The sequence below is a fragment of the Rana temporaria genome, chromosome 6 (assembly GCF_905171775.1).
Source record: "Rana temporaria chromosome 6, aRanTem1.1, whole genome shotgun sequence".
NCBI lineage: Eukaryota > Metazoa > Chordata > Amphibia > Anura > Ranidae > Rana > Rana temporaria.
The window spans coordinates 11,700,493-11,710,879 of record NC_053494.1 but is presented as its reverse complement, the minus strand read 5'-3'; the positions used below and the strand labels follow the sequence as shown (position 1 = coordinate 11,710,879).

At 47.0% G+C, this 10,387-nt stretch overlaps 1 long non-coding RNA gene across 1 annotated transcript; it reads left to right on the top strand.

Annotated features, from left to right (window-relative positions):
- Positions 1 to 645: 645 nt before the first annotated feature.
- On the top strand, positions 646 to 1,991 carry LOC120942590. The gene is made up of 2 exons (XR_005750194.1): positions 646 to 849; positions 1,028 to 1,991. It is a non-coding gene; the product is annotated as an uncharacterized LOC120942590 (long non-coding RNA).
- The last annotated feature ends 8,396 nt before the right edge of the window (positions 1,992 to 10,387 follow it).

The following is a 10,387-nucleotide window of genomic DNA, read 5'->3' as shown; positions in this document are numbered from 1 at the left end:
TATTGGATCTGGCGTGTTCTAATAAATCCACAATAGCTATATTACTATTCAATTCCTCTATGCAGCCAACCCTAAAACATCTGTTCACCCACATTGATATTTCAGTTTCTGGTAGATGCTGAAGAGGTAAACCACATAACTGTTTCTTAAATCTCCAGGGATTCAGATAGTGAGATCCAGGGACATTGCTAGGTCTAAAAAAGATCCGCGGCTAGATCCCGTAGCAGCGAAGTAAAGAAAGTCATACGCTTGGGCGGGGCAAATACAGGTATGTGTATATGTCCTCTGTCCCCTGCACACCCCCCGTAGTGTCCTCTGTCCCCTGCACACCCCCCGTAGTGTCCTTTGTCCCCTGCACACCCACCGTAGTGTCCTCTGTCCCCTGCACACCCCCGTAGTGTCCTCTGTCCCCTGCACACCCCCCGTAGTGTCCTCTGTCCCCTGCACACCCCCCGTAGTGTTCTCTGTCCCCTGCCAACCACCGTAGTGTCCTCTGTCCCCTGCACACCCCCGTAGTGTCCTCTGTCCCCTGCACACCCCCCGTAGTGTCCTCTGTCCCCTGCACACCCACCGTAGTGTCCTCTGTCCCCTGCACACCCACCGTAGTGTCCTCTGTCCCCTGCGCACCCCCCGTGGTGTCCTCTGTCCCCTGCGCACCCCCCGTGGTGTCCTCTGTCCCCTGCGCACCCCCCGTGGTGTCCTCTGCCTCCTGCGAACCCCCCGTGGTGTCCTCTGCACACCCCCCGTAGTGTCCTCTGTCCCCTGCACACCCCCCGTAGTGTCCTCTGTCCCCTGCACCCCACCACACAAACACACACTGTGTAGGTAGAACTCTCCTACCTTACACAGGTGTACAGCAAGAAAGTCAAACGCTTGGGCGGGGCATATACACGTATATGTCCTCTGTCCCCTGCACACCCCCCGTAGTGTCCTCTGTCCCCTGCACACCCCCCGTAGTGTCCTCTGTCCCCTGCACCCCACCACACAAACACACACTGTGTAGGTAGAACTCTCCTACCTTACACAGGTGTACAGCAAGCAGGGCATCACAGGGCTGGATGGGGGGAGGGAACTACTGAAGTTAACTTTTCACATTAACATGCTGGTGATTGGTTGCCGGGCAATCCTACCAACCAATCACCCGGTGTTTAATGAAAAAAGTTAACTTCTATGGTTCCCGCCCCCATCCAGCCATGAGATACTGACAGTAAAATGTCCACGGGTGCCCCCATTCAGTGGTGGCGGGCCGGGTGCCGACCCCTTTTCTAGAGACTCTGGGCCGCAGATTTGGGGCTATAGCCTCAATAGCCACCCCCTAGCGACGCCTCTGGTGAGATCTCTGAGTTTGAGTTCCTGGGTGTGCACGCCCGTTATTACCAGGGGAAACCATTGTGTCTCTTGGATTAATAATGGAGCTTATATTATGAAGCAGGCAATGCCGAGGAAAGAAACACCTTGCAAGGTGGACGGATTTAGAGCCAGGAGATATGGTGATCTCAACCAAAGTATCCAAGACTTCAAGTGGTCATCCACCAACGTGAACCTCCTTTTTTTTTGAGTGGACTAACCCTTTAAAAAGGGTCATTGGTTTTAGTTTCTTCACAAAATTCTCCTCTTTTTGATTCTTTAAGCATCAAGAATCGTGTCTACTATTCTTTTGCCTCTTCTTTTTTTCTTTGTTCTCCCCTTTCTCTTTACTTTCCTGGTGAGCTTTATTATTTAATGTTTATTCAATGTTACTTGACGCCACACTGATCTTCCAGTCTTGAAGTTCTGGCGGTATGGAAGTCACCCGCACCTTTTTGATCCTTTTCCTGGGTGGCTAGTCGAAGAGATGATCAATGTATTTGTATTGGGATGTTGATTGACTAACCTCATTTGTGTGGATGTTGTCAAGTCGTACTCATAATTTCAATGTGGATTTCTTTTTTTCTTTTTTTATATCACTTTTATAATCTTTGATAGTAATAAAAATATACATAGAAAATAAAGCCGCGCCAAAAACTCTAAAAAAGTAAAATGAATTCAAAAATCAAATTCACAATTTTTGATAATAGGCAAGTCCATAGGTTGCAAAAAGTAAATATGTGATTCCAAATTGCAATAATGTACCGTATTTATCGCGGTATAACGCGCTTCCGCGTATACCGCGCACCCCTAAAGTTGCCCTCAAACCTGTGGAAAAAAAGTTTTTTTTGTACTTACAGTTTTGGTGTCTTGCGCGGCGTCCATCGGCGGCCTCGTCGGGTCCGGCGTCCTTCTGCGGCTTCTGGTGTATACTTCGTCGGGTCCGGCATCCTTCTGCGGCTTCGGGTGTCCTCTTCGTCGGGTCCGGCGTCCTTCTGCGGCTTCGGGTGTCCTCTTCGTCGGGTCCGGTGTCCTTCTGCGGCTTCGGGTGTCCTCTTCGTCGGGTCCGGTGTCCTTCTGCGGCTTCGGGTGTCCTCTTCGTCGGGTCCGGCGTCCTTCTGCGGCGTCCTCGCGTCCTCCCCGCTCGTTTCCCGCGCCGAGTTTGAATACTGCGCCGACATATACAGAGCGCAGTACACTCGTGTATTGTCGGCAATGCTCGGCAACTCTCGCTCTGACGTCCTGTACGTTCAGGACGTGAGCGCGGAAGGAGCCGAGACTGCCCGACTATACCCGAGTGTACTGCGCTCGGTATATGTCGGCGCAGTATACAAAACTCGGCGCGGGAAAGCGGGTATCGGCGTATACCGCGCACCCACGATTTTGCCCTGATTTTCAGGGCAAAAAAGTGCGCGGTATACGCCGATAAATACGGTACATGTAAGTGCGGAATCCTGAAAGCACACACACCACCAAAAGTGATATTTCCACACTGAAGTGACACCTTTCACCAAGATGCAAGGCCGCTTACCAGAGGGCCAGCTTGATAAGCAGTCGGCTATGACCCAGCAGCGGCCTTTATGGACTCACAGAGATGCAGAGGGAGACCCGTTCCCGAGGAAAACTTCAGGCACAATCTCAGGAAAGGTAGATAAAAACAAGCAGCGTGTAAAATAAAGTGCCCGCTGGCAACTAGTGGAGGCCTTCCACCTAGCGTGGTGACGTCACTGCACGTCCTCCCGGACGCGTTTCGTCATAGGTCAGACGTTCTCAATGGGATGTTTCCTCGGTAATATAAATATATTTAACCTTAAAAAAAAAAAAGTCCCACGAGCTTCACTGGCATTGGCCAATCGCCAGGCACCAGATCTGTCACAAAGAGGGGGTCATGTGTTCCTTCATATCTAGAAATACTGGGAATTTTCTCAGCTGAATGAGTGATGGGGGCGTTAGGGAAAAATTGAAGAAAAACAAGAACTACTCACTCACACCCCAGCTTCTTATAGGATGACATGACTGGGTATTCTCATGGGATCCTGGGAAAGGTTACCCTTCCCAATTCTGTGAGCATGCACTCCTATGCAGTGATGGAGCAACGTATAAGGAGATTTGGTATCTTCAGCTTTCCCAAGATCCTGCTGTAAGGACCAGTGATATCAGTGGACATTAAAGGGGTTATAAACACACCCCCCCCTCCCCCCCCAAAAAAACAAAAAAAAACAACCTGTAAGACAAAGGCATACTGAGCTAGTATGCATCGCATACTAGCTCATTATGAAATACGTTAGAACGAAGCCCCCGCTGGCACACCGCTGACATCTTTCCTGGTGTTTCCTCCAGGGTGCGCAGGCTCCATCGATGTGAGTGGCTAAAACCGCAAAACCGCCCCTCCTGCGAATGCACGTGGGAGCCGTCAGTCAAGGCACATGGCTCTGAAGAAGCGTTCCTTCAGAGCGCACGCGCTGATGACATAATTGGCAGGATATAGGGCAGTGATGGCGAACCTTGGCACCCCAGATGTTTTGGAACTACATTTCCCATGATGCTCCAGTACACTGCGGAGTGCATGAGCATCATGGGAAATGGAGTTCCAAAACATCTGGGGTGCCAAGGTTCACCATCACTGGTATAAAGACTCGGCTGATCATGGATTGGAGTAAGAGGCCGATTCTGTGCCCTTACCACGTGATCAGCTGTCAAGACAAGGAAGATCGGTAATCGTTTTTGTTTTTTTTTAGCGTGAGGGGGGGGGGGGGAGCCGATCACCGACTTCTTTCAGAGGGTCATCGGTCCCTCACACAGAGAGCTGCCTCATCTGTGCCCACCAGTGCCACCTATCAGTGCCACCTACCTTTGCCCAACAGTGCCACCTATCAATGCCCAACACTGCTGTCAATCAATGCCCATCAGTACATCATCATCAGTGCTGCCTTATCAGTGTCACCAATCAGTGCCGTCCATTAGTGCCAACTATGAGTGCCATCTCTCAGTGCTGCCTTATCAGTGCAGCCTATCAGTGCCCATCACATACCTCCAAAATGTTTGAGATGGGAATTAGGGATACCTATTAGCAAAAGTATGCAGACATAGGACACACCCCTTGCCACACCCCCTTAAAGGAGAATTGTACAAAAAACAAGATTGGTTAAACCCACAAGTGCTTTTTCACCACTACTATTCCTTTATATTGGATTTTGGAATTTACAAATGCAGCAATTTAGAGATCAGATGAAAGGTTTAGCTCTGGGAAACACTTTTTGATAGATAAAAAGTGCATTTTATATACAACAATATAGATCAGACCAAAATGAGGGACAAATGAGGAGGACAGAGGGACAGAGGGACATTGCTCCAAATCAGGGACAGTTGGGAGCTTTTTCAAAATGTTATAACAAACTATTAAACTGTCCTTTTTTTTTTTTTTTTCAAAGTTTTCGGTCTTCTTTTTTTTTTTTTAAATGGTAGTAAACTCTTTACTACCACTTTTACGTACAGGTAAGCCTATAACAAGGCTTACCTGTAGGTATAAAGAATATCTCCTAAACCTGCACGGTTTAGGAGGTATTCCCCTCGCAATGCGCCGCTGATTGCAGCGGCGCATGCGCAGCAGGAATCCTCGGCTAAAGGCCCAGTGACTTGTCGGTATGGTTCCTCTATCGAGATGGTTCCTGTAAGGACTGCGCAGGCGCAATCCTTGCCGACGGAAGTTTCCGAACCTCGGCCGGCATCCAGGCTCATTCCTTAACATCCCTGTGGATTGGAGGATGTTAAAAAAAGAGCCAGGAGGCCGAGCGAGCCGACTGGCCACTTACCTTGAATTCCACGTCGCCCTGGAGGTTCGGTAATTTCCGTCGGCAGGGATTGCGCCTGCGCAGTCCTTACAGGAACCATCTCGATAGCCGGAACCATATCGTCAGATCACCGGCAGCCGCCAGACCTTGCCCGAATGAAGCCTCCCGCGTGCACGCGCGGGAGTGACGACATCGCCGCTCCAGCCAATCACAGCGCTGGAGCGGCGATACCCGGAAGACACGCCGAGGCAAGATGACATCTCGCTCGGCGTGGACCAGGTAAGTTCTCCACACCTCATTCCAAGGTAAGTATTTCATAATAAGCTAGTATGCGGTGCATACTAGCTCATTATGCCTTTTAGGTGTAAGTGGTTAATTTTCTGACTAAGGTTCCACTCTAGTTTGTCTGTGTATCTTTTCCTTTCTAATACACGTGGTGATGCAGTATCGCCACCCAGTGGGCAAATGTAAGAATTGTTGCTGGAATTCCTGGTGCATCCTCTGATTATTGTTGGTACTCCTCACTTTCTGTACCTTTCTGTCCCACATACAGTCAGTAAAGCTCAAGTGAAAATCACTGTGGGGTTCAGGGGCGGACTGTCCATTGAGGAACTCGGGCACTGCCCGAGGGCCCCATGCCACTAGGGGGCCCCATCAGGGTTGCCAAGCTCAGTAAAACCAGGGACAGTATGTAAAAATCTGTGTTTTTTTTTTTACATCTGTCCCTGATATGTCCAAAATCGACACGCGACATGTGAAAATCCTGAGATTTTAGCTGCCCCGCCTCTGCACTGCCTCCTGGCTTAGTGGCCATCTGTAAGCCCGGGGGCCCCATAATCTTCTATTGCCCGGGGGCCCCATGAGTTGTCAGTCCGCCCCTGGTGGGGTTGATTTACTAAAGGCAAAGTGCAGTTGCTCCAGAGCTTAGTAAATTAGGTGACGCTTCACTTTGCAAAGAATACCCAATCATGTGCAAGGAGAAAAAAAAAAAGCATTTTTTCTTGCACATGATTGGATAATGGAAGTCAGCAGAGCTTCTGCTTATTTACTAAGCTCTGGAACAACTGCTCTTACAGAGTACAAATTAACTTTATAAAGTGCACAGTCTATTTGCCTTTAGTAAATCAACCCCTGCGCACCTGTGGAGAGAGCTATGGTGGTTACCCTTATGCCGCGTACACACGACCGTTTTTCGGGTTGTAAAAAATTACGTTTTTTTTTTTATTTTTTTATGTCATTAAAAAACGATGGTGTGTGGGCTTCAGAGCATTTTTCACGATGTTAAAAATGGGCATTAAAAATTTTGAACATGCTCTAATTTTTCACGATGTTTTTAACGTTGTCGTTTTTAACGTAGTAAGAAATGGTCGTGTGTGGGCTTTAACGACGTGAAAAAAACGCGCATGCACAGAAGCAATTTATGAGACGGGAGCGCTCGTTCTGGTAAAACTAGCGTTCGTAATGGAGATAGCACATTCATCGCGCTGTAACAGACTGAAAAGCGCAAATCGTCTTTTACTAACACAAAATCAGCTAAAGCAGCCCCAAGGGTGGCGCCATCCGAATGGAACCTCCCCTTTATAGTGCCGTAGTACGTGTTGTACGTCACCGCGCTTTGCTAGATCATTTTTTTTTTTTTCACGATCAGGGACAGTCCCTCGAAATCAGGGACAGTTGGGAGGTATGGGTACTGATAGGTGGCATGGTGGGCACTGGCAGTGGGCACAGAAAATGCAACCATGGCTCTCTGTGTGGGGGACCGATGTCCATCTGACAGAAGCCGGTGGTTGGCTTTTTTTCTCCGATTACCGAAAAAATAGCAATTACCGACCTTCTGTTTACATCACGTGATCAGCCGTCATTGGCTGACACTTGATCACGTGGCAAGGGGCCGGGTTCGACCCCTTACTCTGATCTGTGATCAGCCGAGTCTCACAGACTCTCTGATCACAGAGCGCGTGACCCGTAGGGACGCACAGCCAGTGCTAGCTCCAAAGGACATCCATGTGCGCCCTCCCGGCAATTAAGGCCCACGCTGTAGCCGTCTTTCAGCTTTAGGCGCGGGCGGGAAGTAGTTAATTTTTGCTCTCGGGTTTGGATACACTTTGACCGGCAGCACAAAGGCTGCTGATAAAAAGTCTGAGTTGAAGGTGCGCATGTCTTGGATAATCACAGAAAGGTCAGCAATGTATAACGAAGGGACGCTTTACCTGTTTGCTGACGATAAAACAAATTTGCTCAGGAGCTTTGATAACACACAAGCCATAGTCCGGGTACAAGAACGCAGACAGGGCGGGGTCACGTGAGGGCGTCCCAACCCACCAATCATTTCTAAGAGGATCTTATTTCAACCACTTGTCCACCGGGCCTATTCTGGCACTTTTCTCCTTCATGTAAAAATCACAATTTTTTTGCTAGAAAACTAATCAGAACCCCCCAAACATTATATATATATATTTTTTTAAGCAGACACCCTAGGGAATAAAATTCTGGTCATTGCAACTTTTTTTTCTCTCATGGTATTTGCGCAATAATTTTTCAAACGCCTTTTTTTTTGGGAACAAAAAGGTTTCATGAATTAAAAAATAACAAAACGGTAAAGTTAGCCCAATTTTTTTGTATAATGTGAAAGACGATGTTACGCCGAGTAAATAGATTACCTAACATGTCACGCTTTAAAATTGCGCACACTCATGGAATGGCGCCAAACTTCGGTACTTAAAAATCTCCATAGGTGATGCTTTAACATTTTTTACAGGTTACTATTTTTGAGTTACAGAGGAGGTCTAGTGCGAGAATTGTTGCACACGCTCTAATGCACGCGACGATACCTCACATGTGGGGGTTTGAACAGCGTTTACATATGTGGGCGGGACCTGCATGCGTGTTCGCTTCTGCACGCGAGATAACGGGGACAGGGGAGTTTTGAAAAAAAAAAGGTTATTATTTTTTTTATTTTTTTTACTTATTTTTTTTTTTTTTTTTTTAAATAAATAAAAATGTGATCACTTTTATTCCTATTACAATGAATGTACACATCCCTTGTAATAGGAATCAGTGTGACAGGTCCTCTTTATGGAGAGAGGCGGGGTCAATAAGTCTCCACATCTCTCCTCCAGGCTTACAAGCATGAAATCAGTGAAAAAAAAATCACCGATCACATGCCGACAGCCGCGATTGCGGCTTTGTTTACTTCCGGGTACCGGGCGTGAGGTCATAACGTCGCGCCCGGGCCTCCGACGGTCATGGAGATGACTGGTGACCATTTGGTCACCAGTCATCTCTATGCTTTTCCAAGCAGCGCCGACCGATTCGCTCTCCGGGCCCCCGATGGCACGGGAGAGCCCGGAGAAGCACCGGATGGCGGCGGGAGGGACGTCCCCTCCCACTGCCTATAAGAATATACGAACGATCAAAGCGGCGCAACCGCCGCTTTGATCGTTCTTATCTTGCCCAGAATCTTCCGCTTGAAGACGGCGAAATCTGAATGATGCCTGTAGCTGCACCCATCATTCAGATATCACCGCACAAAGTGGAGGACGTCATATGACGTCCTCCCGTGGACAAGTGGTTAAAAAAAAAAAAATCACCAGATTGTTTCTCTCTGATATCCAATTCCACCCTGAGGTAAGGTGGTGGACAATTTTGGGGTCATATGAAGAAAAAAAAAACATCTCAAGAAACGCAAGAAAATCCGAAGAAACATGAATTTAAATCATCCAATCAAAGGGTTAAACGAAAATATTCATAACCGCAGATATACTTTGTTGAGTCGCACCAGATGAGTACTAGACGTGTGCAGAACGCAAAGATTTGTTTTGTTTTGTTTCTTTATTTACATAATTTTTTTTTTTTTAGTCAACCATTTTCTCGCTGAAGGACCAGGCCCCTTTGTGCGTCGCTTTAACTGACAATTGCGCGGTCGTGCGACGTGGCTCCCAAACAAAATTGGCGTCCTTTTTTCCCCACAAATAGAGCTTTCTTTTGGTGGTATTTGATCACCTCTGCGGTTTTTATTTTTTTGCGCTATAAACAAAATTTTTTAAAAAAAAGCAATATTTTTTACTTTTTTGCTGTAATAAATATATAAAAAAACTATATTTTTCCTCAGTTTAGGCCGATACGTATTCTTCTAAAAATTTTTGGTAAAAAAAAACCGCAATAAGCATTTATTGATTGGTTTGCACAAAAGTTATAGCGTCTAATAGGGGATAGATTTATGTCATTTTTATTAATAATTTTTTTTTTCTAGTAATGGCAGCGATCATCGATTTTTATCGTGACTGCGACATTATGGCGGACACTTTTGACACCATTTTTGGACCATTGTCATTTTTACAGCGATCAGTGCTATAAAAAATGCACTGATTACTGTGAAAATGACACTGGCAGTGAAGGGGTTAACCTGTAGGGGGCGCTGAAGGGGTTAAGTGTGTCCTAGTGAGTGATTCTTACTGTGTGGGGGCGTGGCTTGGCGTGTGACGTCACACAAACAAACAAATGGTTTGGGGCTTAAGTGGTTAAACGCGCCCCGTCCCGACGAGCTTGCGCGCAGAAGCGAACGCCTACGTGAGCAGCGCCCGCATATGAAAACAGTGTTGAAACCACAGACGTGAGGTATCGTCGCGATCGTTGGAGCGAGAGCAATAATTCTAGCCCTAGACCTCCTCTGTAACTCAAAACATGCAACCTGTAGAATTTTTTAAACATCGCCTACGGAGATTTTTAAAGGGTAAAAGTTTGTTGCCATTCCACAAACGGGCGCAATTTTAAAAGTGTGACATGCTGGGTATCAATTTACTCGGCGTAACATTATCTTTCACAATATAAAAAAAATGACTGTTTTTTAATAAAAATAATTGAATTTTTGCCAAAAAAAGTGCGCTTGTAAGACCGCTGCGCAAATACGGTGTGACAAAAAGTATTGCAACGACCGCCATTTTATTCTCTAGGGTGTTATAAAAAAATATATATAATGTTTGGGGGTTCCAAGTAAATTTCTAGCAAAAGAAAAAATAACCTGTTTTTAACTTGTAAACATCAGAAAAGAGGCTCTCAGGGCGGAAGGGGTTAAAGCAAGCTGCGTCATCGTCAGTCAGTCACTGAGAAGAGGGCGTGTCCGTAGTATGACACACACACACCCCGCCTCCGCACCTCTGACGGGGGTCGCTTAGCAACCATTCGGCGGATAGAGCGCTTTCACATTACGTCGCAGGAAGCATGACGTCAGGGGCGTCGCGCCGGCTCCC